Source organism: Tachyglossus aculeatus, chromosome 2 (genome assembly GCF_015852505.1).
Source record: "Tachyglossus aculeatus isolate mTacAcu1 chromosome 2, mTacAcu1.pri, whole genome shotgun sequence".
Classification (NCBI taxonomy): Eukaryota; Metazoa; Chordata; class Mammalia; order Monotremata; family Tachyglossidae; genus Tachyglossus; species Tachyglossus aculeatus.
This window is the reverse complement of record NC_052067.1, coordinates 48915468-48927829: the sequence shown is the minus strand read 5'-3', so window position 1 is coordinate 48927829 and position 12362 is coordinate 48915468. Positions and strand designations below refer to the sequence as shown.

Genomic DNA, 12362 nt, shown 5'->3' with positions numbered 1-12362 from the left:
TAATATTGCTAACAATATTAACCTTGGGGTGGATGAGTTGGATGAGATGGATGAGTAGAGAAGCAGCGTGGCTCAGTGGAAACAGCACGGGCTTTGGAGTCAGAGGTCATGGGTTCGAATCCCGGCTCCGCCACATGTCTGCTGTATGACCTTGGGCAAGTCACTTAACTTCTCTGAGCCTCAGTTACCTCATCTGTAAAATGGGGATTAAGACTGTGAACCCCACATGGGACAACCTGATCACTTTGTATCCCCCCCCAGCGCTTAGAACAGTGCTTTGCACATAGTAAGCGCTTAACAAATGCCAACATTATTATTATTATTATTAGTTAGTAGGGCAAGGGTGGTTTGCCACGCTCCAAGCACAGGTTCAATTAAACCGGGTGGCCTTTACCCAGGCTGCCTCCTTAACCATGAAAGGCAGTAGTCGTCTGGAAAGGTGCCTCGGACTCTTGGGAATCGGACGTCTTCCAAGTACAGGGATCAACCCAGATTGTGGAATTGGCCACCGCCGTGCGCGCCTTTGAATTATTTGCATCAGAAGCTCTGAATCTGATAGTAGACTCTGCGTACGTCTTGGGTATGTCCAACGCCTGGAAGGGGCCTTATTAAGGAAGTGGAGATTCGCCTCTTATTTCAATTGCTTTTGCAATTATCGCGCCTGTTAACACAAAGGTCTCACCCGTATTTTGTCGTCCATATCAGATCACATACGGCATTGCCTGGCCCGCTGACCGAGGGCGATGCTGTAGCGGATGCTTTAACAATGCAGGTCATACGGCCAAATCTGTTAACACAGGCCCGGCTTTCACACGAGTTTTTCCACCAGAATGTGTGGTCTCTGCGCAAACAATTTTCGCTGACTATTCAACAAGCACGGGATACTGTTCGTACTTGTACTGACTGTAAACAGCTGTCCTCAGTACCTATTCCTGCAGGGATAAATCCCCGCGGTCTTCGATCCAATGACATTTGGCAATCCGATGTCACTCATGTGGCCGAATTTGGTAGAATGCGTTATGTTCATGTTACTGTTGATTCCTTCTCACATCTTGTTGTGGCCACCGCCCATGCAGGTGAAAAGGCTCGTGATGTGGTTCGACATTGGTTGCACTCTTTCGCCGTCATGGGGGTCCCGGTTACTATTAAAACTGATAATGGTCCCGCCTATGTCTCTCGTGGGGTACAACTCTTTCTCCAAGATTGGGGGGTGCGCCATATCACTGGTATCCCTTATTCCCCTACTGGGCAAGCCATTGTGGAACGGATGCACCACACGCTTAAAGCTTTGTTGTTTAAACAAAAGAGGGGGAATTCCACGGGAATGACTCCCCAGGAACGGTTATACAAGGCTACATACGTTTTAAATTTTTTAACCTTGTCTGATTTGTCCCTTACGGCAGCACAGCGCCACTTTGGACGAGACACTACGTGGCCTGAAAGGCCCCGTGTGTACTATAGACCTCTTGGGTTGGAACAGTGGCAAGGACCTGTACCTCTAATCACCTGGGGCCGTGGGTACGCCTGTGTTTCTCTGCCTCCGGCCCCTACTGGCTGCCGGCGCGTTGTGTTAAGCCCTTCAAGACAGAGATACCACAATCTGTGGAGGACCACCAGGTTGGCGAAGGCGCGGGCGGTGCCCCCTGATATGGAGCTCAACACGGTCAGGATGCTTATGATCTGGAGCCTGATGGGGAGTCTTTGCCTGCCTGTCACGGGGAATGGTCTTTACTGGGCACATATTCTTGATCCACCCATCTTCAAACCTATAACCTGGTGGGATCCTACACCACCTATCGGGAATAATGACACTGAATGGATAGGTAGGGTATGGATGCCCCCGGCAATAGACGGAGGGCCTAACAATACTAGTTTTTTTGCTCTCAACAATACTGACTTTGTAACTGACCTTCCACCCCTTTGTCTGACAACTAGTAATGACAGCGACATCGGCTGTATTCCGGTGTCACCTCAGCAACACCTGATAGTGAGGGACAAATGTGGAACAAAGAATTACACTTTAATAAGCATCCCGGGTGCTTCTGGAACATCGTCTTTCCACAACCTGACAGAAGTGGGGATATATACCCCCGACTTGCCCCGTTTTACAGAGGACCCACTCTCAAACAACGCACAGATAAACTGGCAGCCATGTCACGGGCTCGGTCCTGATCCTGTTAGCGTCAACAGAACTACAGGAACTATTTTGGACTGGGGCCCTCATAGGGTTTTGTGGGACCCGGCAAACAACCACTCTGTTGGGTTCGGCATCCATAATCACAGTGTATCCTGGCATGGTGGTGGGTTGGCTGGGCCCTCTTTTACAGTTTTATATGCCCACCAACAACACCACCTCCCCACTACATACGGGAATTTGGCATTTAGGCTTTGTGTTTATTAATCGTACCTTATGGAATCTCACCCTGTCTAATCATACTGCTAACGCTACACAGTTACAAACTGATCCAATTATGATTTGCACTTCACGTCCCTACATCTTTGCGATGGCACAAGCACGTACCATAAGCCACTGCAACCACACTTACTGTATTAACCTGACCAGTGTATGGTATGGGAATAGTTTCTCTTCTTTAGATGCACTCTTTATATTTAAACAAAAGAGGGGGAGATGTGGCTAAGTAAACAAGGAACAGCAGAGCTAAGTAAACAAGGAACTGCGAGGAGAGCTGTGGCCAAAAGGCTGGTCTCTGTTATCACAGCCTTGTACAGGCAAGAGTTACTTGTTATCGGCCCTAAGGCCTTGCATAGATGGGTGTTACTTGTTACTGGTCTTGAAGGTTACAGAATTGCTGTGTTAGTTATATACACAGGAACATGGAAAAATACAGAATGTGACTGAAAGATATAAAAGTCTTGCTGCTTAACCCAATAAACGATTTCGTGCTTACCCTAGCCGGAGTCCATGCCTTCATACACCACAGGATTTGAGCACATTTTTCCAATCCCGGTGAATATCAGAGTCCAAAAATTGAAGAAATAACTGTGTCTTTAAGTAGAGCTGTTTCCACATCCTTTTGTTTTGAAACCCTCCTATCTCTATTTCTGTCTTTCTCTCTCTGATTTATCTGTCTCTCATTCTGCTTCTCTCTGCGTCTCTTTCTCTTTGCCATCTCTCTCTTTCTCTGAATATCTGTCTCTCATTCTGCTTCTCTGCCTTTCTTTGACTTAATCTGCCTCTCTCCATTTGCCTTTCTTTCTCAGGCTGATTCTTCCTCTGTTTCTCTGTCTCATTTCTCCTCTACATTGTCTTTTGGGTGGAGAGCAGAGAAGTGAGCTAGAGAGAGAGAGCAGGGAAAGAGTGCAAAGCTAGAACCAAAATCCAACTCTACCAGTCATTTTTTACTGTATCACAGCACCTCTCCAGTGATGAGCAACTAGTGGGGCAGTGTGGTCTAGTGGAAAGAGCATGGACCTGGGAGTCAGAGGACCTGGGTTTTAATCCCAGCTGCCGCTTGCCTGCTGGGTGAACTTGGGCAAGTCACTTAACTTCTCTGTACCTCAGTGCCTCATCTGCAAAATGGGGATTCAATACCTGTTCTCCCTCCTACTAGACTTTAAGCCCCATGTAGGACCTGATTATCTTTTATCTATCCCAATGTTTGTCTCATAGTAAGCACTTAACAAATACCACAGTTATTAAAAGAGCAAAAGAATTAGCACTTCAGGACATTGGCTCTCAGGCCAGTCCCAAGTCAATCAGAAGCAATGCCACCATATGCAATCTAATGGAGGTGGGGAGGGGGATGTTACCTGTAGGTCCTCAACCAAATGAATTTCAGTTGTTCTGTGCTAACTTGCAAGAGTATTAGTTATAAATCCCCTTCTTTAAATGCTGAAAAGAGTTTGTAAATGCTTCCACCATTAAGAAATTATTTTTTCAAATAATCATAATAATTACAGTATTTGTTAAGCTCTTACTATGTGCCAGTCACTGTATTAAGCATTGGGGTGGATACAAGCAAATCGAGTTGGATACAGTCTCTGTCCCACTTAGGACGCACAGTCTCAATCCCCATTTTACAGATGAGGTACCTGAGCTACAGAGAAGTGACCTGACTTCCCTGAGGTCACACAGGAGACAAAAGGCAGAGTCAGGATTAGAATCCATGACATTCTGAATCCCAGGCCTGTTCTCTATCCACTACACCACGTTGCTTAATTACTTACTCCAGGTGGACTCAATCACTGAGTTCTTTCTCTTCAGTGGCCAACAAAAATGAGGGACTAAAATTGATTCGTTTTTCTCTTATGGCAAGTCCAGTTTACAAATCCCATTGTTAGTGTGGTATTGTTGGCAACTGGTAGAGCAAATTAGTTGTGAAATTTGAGAAAATCCTTAAAATTCCTTAGCGGGCTATTTTGGCCACTTACTAAAGTGTAATTATCTTCAGTAAATATGTCGGTTTTCATTCCTGGTGGCACACATCAAATATCGGCAACACAAGTAGTAGTTCCAACTTTATGAATAAGGAGAGCAATGACAGAAATTTTCAGTCATTTAAGAAAGGAAGCCTAGAATGTGTGAATCTGTAAGAAAACACTATCAGTTTCCTGAGGGCAGAAATCATATTTACTAAATTTATTGTATTGTATTGTACTCTCTCACACACTTTGTACAGTGTTCTATGCATAATAACATAGTAAATGCTCAATAAATGCCAATGACTGATGGATGGATTGATTACTATTACTACTACTACTACTACTACTACTACTACTCATGTGCCTGGGAAAGAGACAGGAGAGAATCAGAGAGCGAGCCAGCAGCAGAATTAACTGTTCATGGAGAAGGAAGGGGATCTCTCCATTCTCAGGTCCCATCATTCAGAGCCTCACTCGGGGACTAGCAGTTGGGAAAAAGTGCCCGGGGCCAGGGGGCAGGAAGTTAGAGGTGTTGCACTCGAGTTGACTGGAAGCATCTCCTGGCCTCTGTGAAAAACTGGCCAGGTGGAGCCCCTCTCACGCTCAGCAACAGGCATTCCTGCCCCTGACAGCCTGAGGGAGGGCAGAGCTGTTGTCCCGGTTAGTTCCCTTACTGTTCTGCCACCTCCCTTCCTTGAGTCGGGGAGTAACCAGGCTTGCCCTGGTGGAAAGAACCCGGCCCTGGGAGCCAGAGGACATGGATTCTAATCCTGGCTCCACAACATACATACTACATGACCTTGAGCAAGTCACTTAACTTCCCTGTTTCTCAGTTCCCTCAGTTACAAAATGGGGATGCAATACTTGTTTTTCCTCCTACTTAGACTGCGAGCCCTAGGCTCACAAGGAGCGTACAGTCTAGTGGGGGAGAAAGGCAAAAAATAAATTACAGATAGGCGAAATGGAAGGGTGTAAGGATATGTACATATGTATTTATGTGTGCGGGACTGGGTGTGGGATGAATACCAAGTGTTTAAAAGGTTTATAGCTGAGTGCATAGGCAAAGCAGAAGATAGGGCATTGAGGACTTAAGTCAGGGAAGACCTACTGAAGGAGATATGATTTTAGGAGAGCTTTGAAAGTAGGGAGAGTGGTGGTTTCTCGGATAAAAAGTAGGAGAGAGTTTCAGCCCGTGTCCTGCAGAATTCTGCACTTTCATGTTGTCTTTTATGTTGTTTTGTGCTTAGACATTTCATCTTCACTATTATTGCTGGCCATAAAACCTGCCCTCCCTTATTTTTAGATGTATTGCTGGCCCTCCATGAATTTTCCCAGTGTTTAGGACAGTGCTTAGGACAGTGCTTTGCATACAATAAGCTCATGATAAATGCTAATGCAGCTACTGCTACTCACCTATTTTTAGACACCCAGGAATAAAGACTCTATGATCACTTCTGGTCCCGTTTCAGAGTTCGATCACCTCAAATTAGTTTAACCATCTCATCCTAATGTAAGCTTCCTTTGGTTAGGAAACGTGTCATGGCCTCTTGTTGTAATTCTCAAGCACTTAGTAGAGGCATTGCATTCAGTAGATAGTCATAAATGTGGACAAGAAGGATTTTCCCAAACCTACCCAACACTTCACTTGTTGCAATTCAAAGAAATTTCATTCTTTTGGACCCTTTGTGGAATGGAGAGAAATCAACCATCAACTCACCATGCATAGTTTTAGAAAGTTATTAAGTCATGCCTCGGACTTAACTTCTCTTTAATAAATTTATTCTTGGAGTACGTTTATTTTTAATATAGTATTTATTAAGAACTTACTATATGCCCAAGGAGAGTGTAAAGTCATGGGTTAGTGTAGAGGATAATCAGACAAAATTCCTGTCCCCCATGGAGCTCACAGTCTAAGAGATAGGGAGAGCAGTTATTTCCTCTCCATTTAGAGACAAGGAAACTGAAGCACAGAGAAGTTGTGTGACTTCTACAAGGTCACTTGGCTATCAAGTGGTGATGCAGGGATTAGCAGCCACATGCTCTAACTTCCAGGCCCTTGCTCCGTCCACCAGGCCACACTGCTGCTAATTTTACTGGCGTTTCCTGAAGCCCAGTACCGTGGTTTTTGCATCAAGCTTCACTGCTTCGACTTTCATCAGAGATTGTCATCTCTGAATATCATAAATTTCCCTCTATCCTTTTGAAAATGAGGAGGCCACAAGGGTTACCTCCTTTTGTGACAGCCTAAGGCCTGGAATCCATCTATTTTGGCCAAGTCACCATTACCTCCAGGCTAGCACACTTGGGAATCTGTAACATATCTATCTTATCTCTAGGAGCATTCATTCAATCGTATTTATTCAATGGTATTTATTGAGTGCTTACTGTGTGCAGAGCACTGTACTAAGCGCTTGGGAAGTACAAGTTGGCAACATATAGAGACGGTCCCTACCCAACAGCAGGCTCACGGTCTAGAAGTCAGATGCCTCTGGGCTACATCTGACCATGGATGCTGATAAAGAGATAAGAAAAAGAAGTAGTATTCACTTAGCCTCCCCGAGGAGTGAGCAAAACAAGGCAGAGCTCAGCAACACTAGACCCCAGAAGAGTCGGACCCAGGGAACAGCACTTTGTAGCAGGACAAGATCACCATTAGCTGGTCTAACACTCTCCTTTACACAGAGTTTGGACCCCTCTCTGTGATGGCACTTCTAGGAAGATGGGGCACATGGATGGTCCTCATTTGTACTTGAGTAGACTACCCCCCACCTCCACTTTGACCTAGGTGAGCCAGATAGCTCACTGCCGTTTTTGCACTGAAGGCACTTTTGACCCAGGGGAGTCTGAGTAGCTGCTGGCTGTGTTTGTGATTGATGTTTGTACTGAATGTGCTTTGACCGAGGTATCCAAGTAAGCTATGGCCATGAATCACACTACAGTGTTTTGGACCTAGGTGAGCCCAGTGACTCAGGCCATGTTGTAATTAATTTGCTAACATATGGAATTGACTAGGTGAACGCAGACATTAGACCGTGTTGTAATGAATTCTATTAGTATATTAGATGATCTTGGGGAGCCTGCTTTTCTGCTTCCTTGAGTTCCTTTCCTTGAGGAAAGGATTATCCCAGTTCCTTTCCTGCTTTCCTTGAGTTTCTGCTTCTTCCTTTTTATGATACTCTTCTTGTGTCTGTACACAGGGGACTCAATAAAGAGATCAAGATCCTTCCTTCTTTTAAACAAATGCATCTTGGCTTGTTCTGTCTATCTCCCAGCTCTTACCAGCCAGTGAAAGGGGATTCTGAAACCCAGGTCTTATCACACTGGTCACATCTTCCCAAGGAGGCTTCTCACACCTTGAGGGAGGGAATCTTGGACACAAGTCCCAGAAAAGCACGGTGTACATCACCTCGCCCCCTCCTACCTCACCTCCCTTCTCTCCTTCTACAGCCCACCCCGCACCCTCCTCTCCTCTGCCGCTAATCTCCTCACCGTGCCTCGTTCTCGCTTGTCCCACCATCAACCCCCGGCCCACGTCATGCCCCGGGCCTGGAATACCCTCCCTCTGCCCATCCGCCAAGCTAGCTCTCTTCCTCCCTTCAAGGCCCTACTGAGAGCTCACCTCCTCCAGGAGGCCTTCCCAGACTGAGCCCCTTCCTTCCTCTCCCCCTCGTCCCCCTCTTCATCACCCTCATCTTACCTCCTTCCCTTCCCCACAGCACCTGTATATATGTATATATGTTTGTACATATTTATTACTCTATTTATTTATTTATTTCACTTGTACATATCTATTCTATTTATTTTATTTGGTTAGTATGTTTGGTTTTGTTTTCTCTTTCCCCCTTCTAGACCGCGAGCCCACTGTTGGGTAGGGACTGTCTCTATATGTTGCCAACTTGTACTTCCCAAGCGCTTAGTACAGTGCTCTGCACACAGTTAGCGTTCAGTAAATACAACTGATTGATTGATTGATTCCTCGGAGTGTAGATGATGGGATTCATCATGGGGGTGATGATCCTACAGAAGAGAGAGGCCATCTTTCCACGCTCCAGGGAGGTGGGGGACAGGGGCTGCAGGTACATGTAGTTGGCCATTCCAAAGAAGAGCAAAACCATGAGCACGTGAGAAACACAGGGCTCGAAGGCCCTGCGGCAGCCCTTCACCAGTGGGATCCTCAACACGGACCGGATGATGAAGCAGTAGGAGATCAGGATCATGGGGATCGGGAGCAAGAGGAAGCTGATGAAGAAGAGCTCTGCCTCATTGGCCATGGTATTGACACAGGACAGCTTGAGCAGGGCAGGCACCTCGCATAAGAAGTGATTCACTCGGTGGCAGCCACAGCAGGGCATCTTCAGCATTCATGTGGACTGGAGCACTGAGGTGCTGACCCCACTGAACCATGAGATAGTTACTAGATGGAAGCAAAGCCTGTGGTGAATAATAGTGGAGTAATGCAGGGGTTGGCAGATGGCCACGAAGCGGTCAAAGGCCATGGCCATCAGGAGGATACATTCAGTGGAGCCCAAAGCCAGAAAGATGAAGAGCTGAGCCACACAGCCACCATAGCATGATGGTTCTGTGTGTGCTGCGAAGTTTGACTAGCATCTGAGGGACGGTGGTGGTGGTGTAACAGAGATCTAGACAGGCGGGTTTGGTGAGGAAGAAGTACATGGGGGTGTGGAGTCGCGAGTTCAACTGACACAGCTGGATGATGGTCACATTTCCCACTATGGTCAGGATGTAGGAGACCAGAAAGACCATAAAGAGGGGCAGCTCCAGCCAGGGCTAGTCTGAGAATCCCAGCGGGATGAAGTTTTGTGAGGAACACCCATTGGCCAAGTCCATGCTGGCTCACCTCTAGGACACCTGCAGGACAAAAGAGAAACCAGAGTGAGGAGGATAAAGACCATCCTACCGTTTGTCATGTCTAGGATGAGAAAAGGCCTGGCAGCAAAACTTATATGGGGATTACAGAGTTGAGAAAGAGGGTGGGAGAGAGGGGGACCAATCATTAGAAACTGCTTACTATAATTGTCAGGTTAAATTTGAGTTGATTTGAGTAAGTGAGGGGAAACTAAAAAATAATAATGCAGATATTTATTAAGCCCTCCCTGTGTGCTCAATTGCTGTGCTAAGCCCTGGGGTAGATAGCAAATAATAAAATCAGACACCAGCCTGGTTCCACACCAGGTTCTCTTAATCTAAGAGGAAATCTGTCTTTAGTTCTGACAGTAATGTAAACTGAGAAGGGAGATGGAGCACTAGGTTGAGGGTTAGAAAAAGGAAGCACTATGAGTGGGAAAGCTGCATGTGAAATGAAGATCAATTTTGGTAGTAGTTGGTGGAGGAAGTAGGTTGGGGTTAGTATGTCTAGAGCATGACTGTGAAAGAGAGCTTGATGAAAATATAATTCACTCATGAAACATTCTGGACATCCCACCCATCTCCTCAAAAATCTCCAGCGGTTGCCTATCAACCTCCATATAGAACAAAAACTCATCACTACTCACAACTCACAACTCATGAGAAGCAGCATGGCTTAGTGAAAAGAGCCCGGGCTTTGGAGTCAGAGGTCATGGGTTCAAATCCCAGCTCCGCCACTTATCAGCTGTGTGACTTTGGGCAAGTCACTTAACTTCTCTGGGCCTCACTTACCTCATCTGTAAAATGGGGATGAAGACTGTGAGCCCCCGTGGGACAACCTGATCACCTTGTTAACCTTCCCAGTGCTTACAGCAGTGCTTTGCACATAGTAAGTGCTTAATAAATGCTATCATTATTATTATCACTATTGGCATCAAAGCCTTCCATCACCCTGCCCCTTCTTACCTCACCTCACTTCTGTCCTACATTCCAGCCCGCTCACTCCGCTCCCCTGGTGCTAACCTTCTCACTGTTCCTCATTCTCACCTGTCCTGCCTTCGACCCCTGGCCATGCCCTACCACTGGAGTACCCACCCTCCTCAAATCCATCAAACTAGCACACTTCCCCCCTTCAAAGCCCTACTGAAGGCTCACCTCCTCCAAGAGGCTTTCCCAGACTAAGCCCCCCTTTTCCTCAGCTGCCCCTCCTCTCCACGTTGCCTCGACATGCTACCTTTGCTCTACCCCTCTCTCCCAACCCCACAGCACTTACCTATATTTCTGTAGTTCTATTTATTTACATTAATGCCTGTTTACTTGTTTTAATATATATATATATATATACCGATAATTCTACTTATTTATACTGATGCCTGTTTACTTGTGTTTCGATGTCTGTCTCCCACCTTCTAGACCGTAAGCCCAGTGTGGGCAGGGATTGTCTCTCTTTATTGATGAATTGTACTTTACAAGCACTTACTACAGTGCTCTGCACACTGAGTAAGCTGAGTAAGCACTCAATAAATACGATTGAATGAATGAATAAGAACTTCTGCCATATATGGTGTGAGGGAATAGAGTGGGATATTAGAGGAAGGGAAGGCAGGGTCAATCCCTGGAGGTTTTTCAGAATCCATGGCTGAGGGAGGTCCTGACAGCAAGGAGACAGAAGGAGGCCCGGAAAGATCTCAGTAGCATGAACTCACCCTGTATATGGTTCTGCATAATCATCAAGGTCTGAAATCTCTGGGTGGGATTTGGGGATTGATGAGAAGCAGGAATGTGTCACTTGCTTGTTTGTATTTCCCAAGTGCTTAGCACAGTGGTCCCTCAATAAATGCAGTTTCTATGACTGCTGTTACTGCTACTGAATCCACAAATGTGATTATCCCACACCAAGGGAAGTGGAGGTCTGGTGAGGTCATAATTCGTTTGATCAGGTTAGCCAATGAAACCAGATAATTCAGGCCCCAGAGTGGATTCTGTGGCTAGAATTATCCTGTTGAGCTACATACAGTGATCAAATCAGCCAGTTCTTCTTCAGTCCTACAGTTCAGTCGGGCTGTTTGAACTAGTCTCTGTGAGAGCATAGGAAAGCTACGTATCCTTTCTGGTCCCAATCTGTGAAACGTGGCTCAGAACATGAGCACTTATCTGCCTCCCAAAGACCATGCGAGGTTTTGAGAAAGTGGGGATGTGATGGCTTTGGGACAAAAATGTATGACATTCATTCTAATATTACTACTTCCTTTCTGAAGGTCCACTGGGTACTGATGTCATGTGGAACTGAACGGTGTGTGGGTGGGGGGCGGGATTGTTGTGGGAGGTGCTGCATATATCTGTAAACACTTTATGATCCATGGAATCATTTTGAGTTCGACTCGCATTCCCTTCTTCACACACAAAGATAGAAACAGAAACAGAGAGAGGGAGAAAGAGGACAAGAGAGGAGAGAGAAAGAAAGAGAGCAAGTGGTAGAGAGAGCAAGAAGAAAGAACCAGGAGAGGAAGAAAGACTGGTCAATCACTCATTGGTATTTTCTGAACACTAACAGCACTGTGTTAAGCACTTGGTAGGCAGAGTAGGAGGATCAGGACCAGGCAGAGCAGAAGGGCCAGGACCAGGCAGAAAAGGAGAGTCAGTACCAGGTGAAGGAGGAGGGCCACGGCTAGGTAGATGAGAAGGGCCAGGACCAGGTTGAGGAGGTGGGCCAGGACAAAGCAAAGGAGTTGTCCAGGACGAAGTGGAAGAGGAGGGCCAGAAACAGCCTAGAAATACTGTGTTGACCATGTGTTGTAGGAGGGCCAGGACCAAGTGGAGGAGGGGGGTTACGACCAGGTGGAGGAGGAGGTCCAGAGCCAGGTGGATGAGGAGTGCCAGCACAAGGCCAAGGAGGTGGACCAAGACAAGGCAGAGGATAAGGGCCAGAACCAGGCCTAGGAGGTCGGTCAGGACCAGGGGGAGGGGGAGGGACAGGAACAGTGTAGTAAGACAGTTAGTACCAGGCAGGATAGGAGGACCAGAACCAGGTAGAGGATATGGGACAGGACCAAACAGAATAGGAGGATCAGGACCAGGCAGAGTTGGAGGGTCAGGTCCAGGCAGAAAATGAG

General features: G+C 46.5%; 1 pseudogene; it reads right to left on the bottom strand.

Annotated features, from left to right (window-relative positions):
• Positions 1-1045: 1045 nt before the first annotated feature.
• LOC119941548 lies at positions 1046-9231 on the bottom strand (annotated as a pseudogene).
• Positions 9232-12362: the final 3131 nt, after the last annotated feature.